General features: G+C 40.5%; 1 pseudogene; it reads right to left on the reverse strand.

Annotated features, from left to right (window-relative positions):
• Nucleotides 1-7,024: 7,024 nt before the first annotated feature.
• LOC136319370 (zinc finger protein 709-like) lies at nucleotides 7,025-9,770 on the reverse strand (annotated as a pseudogene).
• Between the last annotated feature and the right edge of the window lie 280 nt (nucleotides 9,771-10,050).

A 10,050-nucleotide genomic window follows, 5' to 3' on the forward strand; every position in this document is an offset into this window, starting at 1 on the left:
CTTAATTATGATGTGTCTTGGTGTACGCCTCCTCTATAATGGAACTCTGTGCTTCTTGAACTTGTGTGTCTTTTTCCTTCATCAATTTAGGGAAATTTTCAGCTATGATTTCTTCAAATAGATTCTCTATCCCCTGTTCATCCTCTTCTCCTTCAAGAACCACTATGATGCAGATGTTGTTTCTCTTCATGTTGTCACAGAGGTCTCTTAAAGTTTCCTCAGTCTTTTTGAGCCTCTTTTCATTTTGCTGTTCTACTTCTGTGCTTCTGTTTATCTTGACTTCTAAATCACTGATTCGATCCTCTGCTTCATCCAGCCTGCTGTTGACTCCGTCTAGTGCCGACTTCATTTCTGATATTATATTTGTCATTTATGACTGGTTCTTTTTTACAATTTCAATGTCCTTTTTGATGCTTGCTATCTCTTTATTTAGGTGTTCATTATTACTATCCATTGTTGCTCAAGATCCTTGAGCATCCTAAAAATCATTATTTTAAACTCTGCATCTGGTAGTTTGGTTACTTCCATTTCACTTAGTTCTTTTTCTGGGAATTTCTTTTATTGATTCACTTGAGTTGCATTTCTCCATCTGCCCATTTTGTCTGTGTATTAGGTAGTGCTGTCTGATTTGAACTCTTTGTAGTTTCTTTATTAGGAAGATGGACTTGGTGGTACTGACTTCCAGGTCACCTGTTTTCCTTGTTCAAGGAATGCTTCTTAAAAGTACTATTTCCCCTTCTGTTATTGGTGAGTATTGAATGCAGTTGGACGTTTTGTGGGTATGGTTTTTCCTTTAGGCTGGCTGGCTCTAGGGGTCAGCCTTGATCATGAGTATTACACACTGTGCAATGTCTGTCTTATTGGAAATATTTATTCTCCACAGTGTCTAGTGTCTGCTAGACTCCTCCTTTAGGCATGCTGCTTGTGTAGCTAACTGACTCTAGGGTTGTTGCTGTCTACCACCTATTACCAGTTGTATTGGTTCTAGATCTTCTTGGGTTGGCATTAGCTGTTGTTTGTAACCCGCTGTGGGCTACATGTCTGCAGCTACTGCTCTTTTTGCTGTTTGTGTCTTCGTTTTCTGTGTCTAGGTAGTGTGGGTGGGGCCAATCTGTATATAAGGATCCACTTCCTCCTGCTTAGAGATGACAGCAGCTCCATAAAAGTCCAAGATCAGTAAGATTTGCCTCCACTTTTCAGCTGCTCCACCTCCTCTTGCAGCTGCCTGGTCTTCTCATAGTCTTCTGTGCTGGTGCTGATCACAGAGAGTGAAATTTGCCTCAGTTGGGCCAGGTGTGAGGAGCCCTTCCTTTAGATACCACTCTAGCAAGGGTTGTTGGGCCCTGAACTGATGCGCTCTGCAGTGGGCCACTGGATGTGTCAGCTCTGGGCCTCTCTGGAAGGAACCCAGTGCAGAGCAGTGGGAGACACTGCCTGTGACTGGCCATCAGCAACCTTCTTAGAGATACAAGCAATCCAGAGTTTGTGGTTGCCTCTGCTGGGCCCAGGTGCACATGGACATACCAAGCTGCACACCTAGGCTTGCTTTTACTCACACTGGTCCTGGGGGTTAGGTTCTCTTGAGTTATGCCTCCTGCAGCCTCTATCTGCTTGCTGGCTACTTGCTGGGCTTGGCCACTAAAAAAAAAACAAAAAAAATAAACCCTTGCTAGAGTCTGGAGCTTGTGGCAATTCAGGGATTAGGAAGGGTGGTGGGTGTGGCTCTGCCCCTGGCCCCAGGTGTCAGTCTGTCAGACTTTATCCATAGACCTCAGTAGGCTGTGGCCTCTGAAACCCAGAGGTGTGGTCTGCCCACACTGGACAGTTTTCACGAGTCTCCCGTGAGGTGGAATTATCAATCTCAGACTCTGGAGCATGGGGGTGGGGGAAGCTCCAGCCTCAACACCAGAAAACGGAGTCACTGATGTGCCCCTGCCTCCTGGCTTCTCAGTACAACCCAGTTGCCATGACACGAGAAAGAGATACTCCTGAGGGTGGAGCAGTTGCTTCTCCCCAGGCTGGTGCCACTCAGAGGGGACTGCTCCATCCAGAACGATGGCGACTACAGTACTGGAGAATGACTCAGCACAAGGGTTCCAGTGGCTGTCGCCCACAGTGTCTCTCCCTGGGATTCCAACTTTACACTCTCCTCATGCAACTCTAGCCCTCTCAGCTCTCCCCCACCAGAGCCCTGGGTACGTGATGTGAATGAGATTTTCTGCGTGGGTTCTTTAAGATGGAACCTGCTTCTCCGAGAGTTCTGTCTCTTTCTTACAAACAGAAACCCAGCTCTTTTCACAGCTAAATTTTGTCTGGGTGTCTCTTCTAGGCTCAGGGGCTCTAGGCAGGGGCTCTGAGTCTGGGGCTTAGGACCCACACCTCTCAGGGCACCCCTCCCCACAGTGCCTCCCAGTTGCTGTTCATTCCTGGGAGTGAGCAGCCCTTTCTGCATCTCCGCCCTCCCTACCAGTCTCAGTGTGGCTTTTCCTGTGATCTGGTTTTGCTTTCTGTGGATTTAGTTATCTGAAGTCAACTGTAATCCAAAAATATTAAATAAAAAATTCCAGATCCCTGACTGGATAGCTTGGGGGGTTAGCATCCTGAAGTGCAGAGGTTGCTGGTTCAATCCCCAGTCAGGGCACATACAGGAACAGATCAATATTTCAGTCTCTCTCTCTCTCTATCTCTCCCTCCTTCTCTCTCTAATCAATAAAATAAACATTTTTTAAAAAAAATCCAGAAATAAATATTTGTAAGTATTAAATTGCTTGTCATTCTGAGTTGCACAACATCTGAGATCATTCCTCTTTCCCACCTGGAATCTGAGTCACCCTTTCCCATTGTATTGAAGTGTGGAAAAGAAAGACTCTTAACATGAATAATTTTTGGCAAAACTTACTTTCTCTAAAACAAAGAGACTTTTAGCAGAACTTACTTTTTCTGAAAAGACACCCTATTCCTGGCCTTGAGGCTGGTTTCCCAGACTGTGGCCTTGGGCTAGCCTTGCAGGTGTTCTCAGAATGTTTCCCCCTGAATTTACCCGTTTAATTGCTTTGTTTTACTACTATGCTTCCTCTCCTCTCCATTCCTCAGTCAGTATGTAATTTTCCCTTTAAAAGCTAGCCCCAAACTGTGTTCCCTGCCACATTGATTTGAAAGGCTCCACATGCAGCATTAAAGACTCCTTAATTTCTAATTTGGCTGATTGTGTGGCAAGATGTTTGTTTCTCACTGTTCCCATACAACAATATCAACATTGTATTTGCTACCCACCTGTTACCCATTTGTTGCTGTCTCAATTACCAGCTAGACTTTTCTGCTATTTTACTGCTTTTGTTTAAGTAACACTTATTTTACTTGAGTATGGCTCCAAACCACAAGAGTAGTGATGCTAGCAATTTGGATATGCCAAAGAGAAGCTATGACATGCTTCATTTCAATAAAAAGGTGGACTTTCCTGACATTAAGGAAAGAAAAATTGTATATTCAGGTTGCTAAGATCTATTGCAAGTTAAATCTTTTACCCCTGAAATTGTGAAGGAAAAATAAATTTGTGCTAGCTTTGCTATTGTACTTCAAACTGCAAAAGTTGTGGCCACAGTGCAATGGTTTAGTTATGATGGAAAAGGCATTAAATACATTGGTGGGAGACATGGACTGACTTATATCACTTAGCATAATCTCTCTAGGGTCATTCATTTTTTACAGCAAATGGTCAGATTGGTAGGATTTCATTTTTTATTTATTTTTATTTATTTTTAGCCAAGGAAGGTATTCTTGTTTGGCAAGGCAAAGAATGAAGAGAAGGTGTTCCAATTGAGAGTTTGGTATTATTCATAATTTTGGGTATCCATTGGGGGTCTTGGAACATGTACCTCACAGATAAAGGGTGACTACTATACTAGAACTCATACAACCCTCTGCCTACAGATATGATCTTGTGGTCTTTGGCAGAAAGAGATAGAAAGTTATGGTTTTTTTTGTTATTAAACAAGTAAAAAACTAGCTTTGTGATAGAAATTGTAACTATAAAAATAATTCGCCTGAAGAAAAATATCTGAATTTGTATGCACATTATAATATTGATTGAGATATTAAAGACCAAATGGAGAAAATTACACATTGATTTAAAATGCATAATTACAATGGAATATTTTAATGTATACACTCTGGAAATAAAAAAAACACAGTATTTCTTAGCATACGAGTGTTTGTTAAACAGTTAATAAAATGTTTCTAAGAAAACTACAGAAGCGTTCATTAGAGGAAAAAAACACAAATTTTCAATTATGTACAAAGACAACAACATATATTGAAAGATTGAGCTCAGTGACGGGTAACGGGAAACACCCAGAATCTGCCTGTTATGAGGAAGGTGCAGATTCTCACATGGAAGGATTGGGTCAGAGTGGTCACTGCACGTGCAGCAGAAGGACAAACTCCCATGTGGTTCTTTTATCATTTTTTATTTTATTACTATTTTTTTATTCAATGAGAGGAGGGGAGGCAGAGACAGACTCCCACATGCACCCAAACTGAGATTTACTCCACAAGCACACTAAGGAGAGATGCTCTGCCCTGGGGCATTGCTCTATTGTTCTGCAACCAAGCTCTTCTTAGCGCCTGAGGCTGAGTCAATGGAGCCATTCTCAGTGCCTGGGGCCAACTCACTCTAATCCAGCCATGACTGCAGGACGGGGAGAGAGAGAGAGAGAGAGAGAGAGAGAGAGAGAAGGAGGGAGAGAGAGAGAAGTGAGAGTGGGAGATGTGGAGAAGCAGATGGGTGCTTCTCCTGTGTACCCTGACAGGAAATTGAACCTGGGACATCCACACACCAGGCAACACTCTACCATTGAGCAAACTGGCTAGGGCCCCATGTGGTTCTTTTAGACTGCACCATTGCAACTGTCATAGGAGTATCAGGAACATAGTAATTAGTGGTATTAACAGAAGAACATGTTTACTGTAAAAATTAGACTTCATATAAATACAATCTAGAGAAGAGTGGAGTTGGTGCATCAGAGAACATTCTCAATGATGAGAGTCTGGTCGACACATGAGTGCTTGTGGAAGAATCCAAACTGCACTGTACTGTATTTTGAATGTTGAACTAGGGAGACAGCTGTAGAAACCAAAAGCTGAAATCAAATGGAAGTAGAGCAGCTACTGGTGGTTTTGAGGATATTTTTTCAACTACAATTTATATTCAATATGATTTTGTATTAGTTTCAGGTGTACAGCACAGTGGTTAGACAGTCATATACATACTCTACAAAGTGTTGCCTCTGATCTTTCCATTACCTACCTGGCACCATATGTAGTTATTATTGTACAATATTATTGACAATATTCCCTATGCCGTACTTTACATCCCCATGACTATTCTGCAACTACCAATCTACTTCTTAACGCCTTCTCCTTTTTAACCCAGTCCTCCAGCCCCTCCCCTTCTGGCATCCATCTGTCTGTTTTCTGTGTCTACCAGTCCGTTGCAGTTTTGTTTATTCCTTAGATTCCACCACATATAAGTAAAATGATATGGTATCTGTGTCTGACTGACTTATATCACTTAGCATAATCTCTCTAGGGCCATTCATTTTTGACAGCAAATGATCAGATTGGTAGGATTTCATTCTTTTAATTTATTTTTATTTCTTTTTAGCCAAGGAAGGTATTCTTATTTGGCAAGGCAAAGAATGAAGAAAATAGTCTGGAAGCAAGTGTTTACAAAGGCTGTATGCATCCATCTGTCTTATCTTTACTTGCCCATATCCCAGCCAGAAGCAATGAGAAAGAACAAGGGACAACAGATGAAAATAATTCATAAAACCATGCTCTAGAACAAACTTTGCATACTTACAAATTTATGCCACATATCTACTGCCAAGAAAGACAAAATAAAACTCTTTAGGCCAATGAAAAGGTAGTGTTCCATTAAGAAAAAATGGTGGAATATATATATGAAATGGTAAAACATATCCAGTACTTGTCACAGGAGGCCAGTAGAAAAAAAAATACCAAAGTGTCATTTTTCAAAGGTCCTTTCCTTATGGATCAATTACAAAATCATATAAAAATTAAACCTACTTGCATGTTAGAAATACACTTCAATTCACCCATGGAACTACAATATTATCTCACTTCAATATTTACTTGCAAAAGTAGAACTTCATATTACCAAGAATTGCTTAAAGAATAAGTCAGCGACCCTGGCCAGTTGGTTCAGTGGTAGTGTTGGGCCAGCGTGGGGATGTCCTGGGTTTGATTCCAGGTCAGGGCACACAGAAGTGCCAATCTGCTTCTTCACCCCTCCCCCTCTCACTTCTCTTTCTTTCTCTCTCTTCTCCTCTCCTCTTGCAGCCATAGCTCAATTACAGTGAGTTGGCCCCAGGCACTGAGGATGGCTCCATGGCTTCCACTTCAGGAGCTAAAAAATGGCTCTGGTTGCAATGGAGCAAGGACCCCCAATGGGCAGATCATTGCCCCCTAGTGGGCTTGCCAGGTGGAGCCCAGTCAGGGCGCATGAGGGAGATTGTCTTTTTGCCTCACCCTCTCTCACTAAAAAAAAAAAAAAAAAAAAAGTCAGCAGTAAAGACCATATATGTATAATGTTTATGACATTTTTTCATGTTGTGAAATTTCTAGAGTATCCTACATAAATTTTCAACAGGCTACCCATATTAGTTACATTAATATGAATTATTTCCAATGTAGTTTCACAGGACTTTGAAAACATTTGTTAAAATTAAAAAATTGTCTTATTTTTCAGTTATACAATTTTTACCCAGTATACATTCTCATGTAATTCTGTAGGAATTTGAGACAAATGAGGATTTTTCTGTGTTGTTTACATTTAGAATTTTCTCCACCGTGAGGTGTGCTTTCTGGGGTGAGGGGGGTTCCCAAGGAAATGAGACAGCTGAAGGCTTTTGCGCATTCTTTACATATATAAGGTATCTCGGCACTGTGCATTCTTACACGTGCACCAAAGGCTCTCCCACATTCCCTATAATCAGACTTTTTCTTAGTTATGAGTTCTTTCATAATTTTGTAAAGAACTGGGATGACTGAGGGCTTTGCTACAATTCTTACATTGAAAGGTTTTCTCCCCTTGTGAGTTCTTTCATGTGTTCGTAATGAACTAGGACAAAGGCTTTTGCACAGATCCTACATTTGCAGGGTCTACCTCCTGTGTGCTTTATCATGTGTCTTTGAACAATGGAAAGAGGAGTGAAGGCCTTCACACATTCCTTATACTCATAGGGTTTCTCTCCACTATGAGCTTTTTCATGTTTTTTAATGGAACTGAGATAAGTGAAGGCTTTACTGCATTGCTTACATTCATAGGGTTTCTCCCCAGTGTGACTTCTTTTATGTTTTTGAAGGGAACAAGGAAAACTGAAGGCTTTACCACATTCCTTACATTCATGAGGTTTTTTTCTAGTATGAGTTCTTTCATGATTTTGAAGGGATCTTGGAGTGCTGAAGGATTTACCACGATCCTTACATTTATAAGGCTTCTCTCCACTATGGGTGCTTTCATGATATTGAAAGTAATTTAGACAATCAAAGACCTTCCCACACTCCTTACATTTGTAAGGCCCATCTCCAGTGTGCTTCATCATGTGTCTTTGAAAGTTGGCGAGAGAACTCAAGGCTTTCCCACATTCCTTACATTCATACAGTTTCTCTCCAGTATGATTTCTTTGATGCTTTCGAAAGTAACTTGGACAACTAAAGGCTTTCCCACACTCCTTACATTCATAGAGTTTCTCTCTGGTATGACTTTGTTCATGTTTTCGAAAGTAACGTGGACAACTGAAAACTTTGCCACATTTTTTTACATTCATAGGGCTTTTCTCCATTGTATCTCCTTTTATGATTCTGAAAGGATCTGGAACAACTGAAGGCTTTACCACATTGCTTACATTCATAAGGTTTCTCTCCAGTATGAATTCTTTTATGTTTTCGGAAGTAACTTGGACAACTGAAGGATTTGCCATATTTTTTACATTCATAAGGTTTTTCTCCAACTGTGTCTCCTTTCATGACTTTGAAAGGATGTAAAGCAACTGAAGGCTTTACCACACTGCTTACATTCAAACAGTTTCTCTCCAGTAAGACTTCGTTCATGTTTTCTAAAGTAACTGGGACAACTGAAAGCTTTCCCACACTGCTTATATTCATATGGTTTCTCTCCTGTGTGAGATAGTTCATGAGCTCGACAGTAACTGAGCCAACTGAAGGCTTTCCCACAGTGCTTGCACATGTAGGGTTTCACTCCAGTGTGAATCATTTCATGCTGTCGAAAGGACTGGCAATAACTGAAGGTTTTCCCACATTCCTTACATTTGTATGGCTTTTCTTCATATTCGTGACACTCATATGGTTTGGGTGTAATGTGAGCTCTCATATGCCTATTAAAGAATGATTGATTCATGAACACTCCACACACACTGCATTCATATAGTTTTATTTCAGTAGAAGTTTTCTTCTTCTGGTTATGATTTGGAATCTGGCTGAAGTTTTCACCATACTGACTACCTTGTTTACTTTTACCCAGTCTCTCTACTATACGACTGCTGTAAAAAAAAAGTGAAAAGCACATTATTAATGTCTTATTTATTGATAATTTTTATTAATATTACAATGATTTTTTTACCACAATCAAGGAAAGTATAAGTTTTCAAGAGCTTTCTGATAGAAAGCACTAATGCTTTCTTTCTTTTTATTTTTTAATTCCTTGAGAGTAGGGGAGGCAGACACAGATTCCAGCATGCCTTCCAACCAGGATCTACCTGGCAAGCCCAATAGGGGGGATGCTTTGCCTAGCTGGGGCATTGCTCTGTTGCTCAGCAACCAAGCTCTCCTTAGTGCCTGAGGCTGAGGCCATGGAGCCATCCTCAGCACCTGGGGCCAACTTCCTCCAATTGAGCCATGGCTGCGGAGAAAAAGAGAGAGAAAAAAGAGAGAAGCAAGATGGGGAGGGATTGAGAATCAGGTAGACGCTTCGGTGTGCCCTGAGTAGGAATCAAATCTGGGACATCCACATGCTGGGCTGATGCTCTACCACTGAGCCAACTGGCCTGGGCCACTAAATGATTTCAAGGGGGTTCAATCATAGCTATTATCAAAACAAGGTATTCATAAATGGAGTTTCAATATACTATTTCTAAATGTACTAATTTTGAAACACTAAACACTAAACATTTAAGTCACATTGAGAAAACATTTTTGAGGAAAATACTGCAAGAATAAATAAATTTAAAGCTTGGCTGATATGTTTTCTGTGCCATTTAAAAAATTTCATGACATACAAAGATTCATGAGAAATTGCTTTCTCATGTGAGTGAGATTTATCTTAAATCTGTCCCATGATTTTCATAGTGGTCTACAATGTCATGGTCTTTGCATAGTTTTCCTAAAATGCAGACAGGAAAAATTATAAACCATAAAATGTTATACAGAAAGATTATTATATAATAAGTTCATGATGAGTTGTGACCATGCCTGCTTTATTTACCAAAGTATTCCCTTTTCACATTCTGATCCTTGGAACTCCACTGACGGGCAAGCAACACTAGTTTTCTAAATGACTAAGCAAGTAAGAAAGAATGTTGTCATCCATACCTGTTCAGGCCACGTTCTTGAAGGTTTTCCTTCAAGAACACATCTCTGTAGAGTTTCTTCTGTGAAGAATCCCGTAAAGCCCACTCCTCCAGGGTGAACTTCACACTCACATCCTCAAAGGCCACTGGGTCCTAAAACATCCCAATACATATACAGGAGAATGGGTGAAATGAACAGCACTAGGAATCTATACTCAATTCATAAGACCTTTACATATGACTCTGTGGTTTATTTCATAACTGCTGTCAGAACTATTACTTATTGGCCACACTCACCTCCTCATAAATTTAACATCATGTGGAATTTATTGTTATGTTCTTCTCGTGATCACATCAGTATTCATTGCTCTCTAATGTTAGGATACAGAGCACCTTGGAGAAATGAGAGACATGCTATAGAAATGAGATAAATCCTCCATTT

The sequence above is a fragment of the Saccopteryx bilineata genome, chromosome 1 (genome assembly GCF_036850765.1).
Source record: "Saccopteryx bilineata isolate mSacBil1 chromosome 1, mSacBil1_pri_phased_curated, whole genome shotgun sequence".
NCBI lineage: Eukaryota > Metazoa > Chordata > Mammalia > Chiroptera > Emballonuridae > Saccopteryx > Saccopteryx bilineata.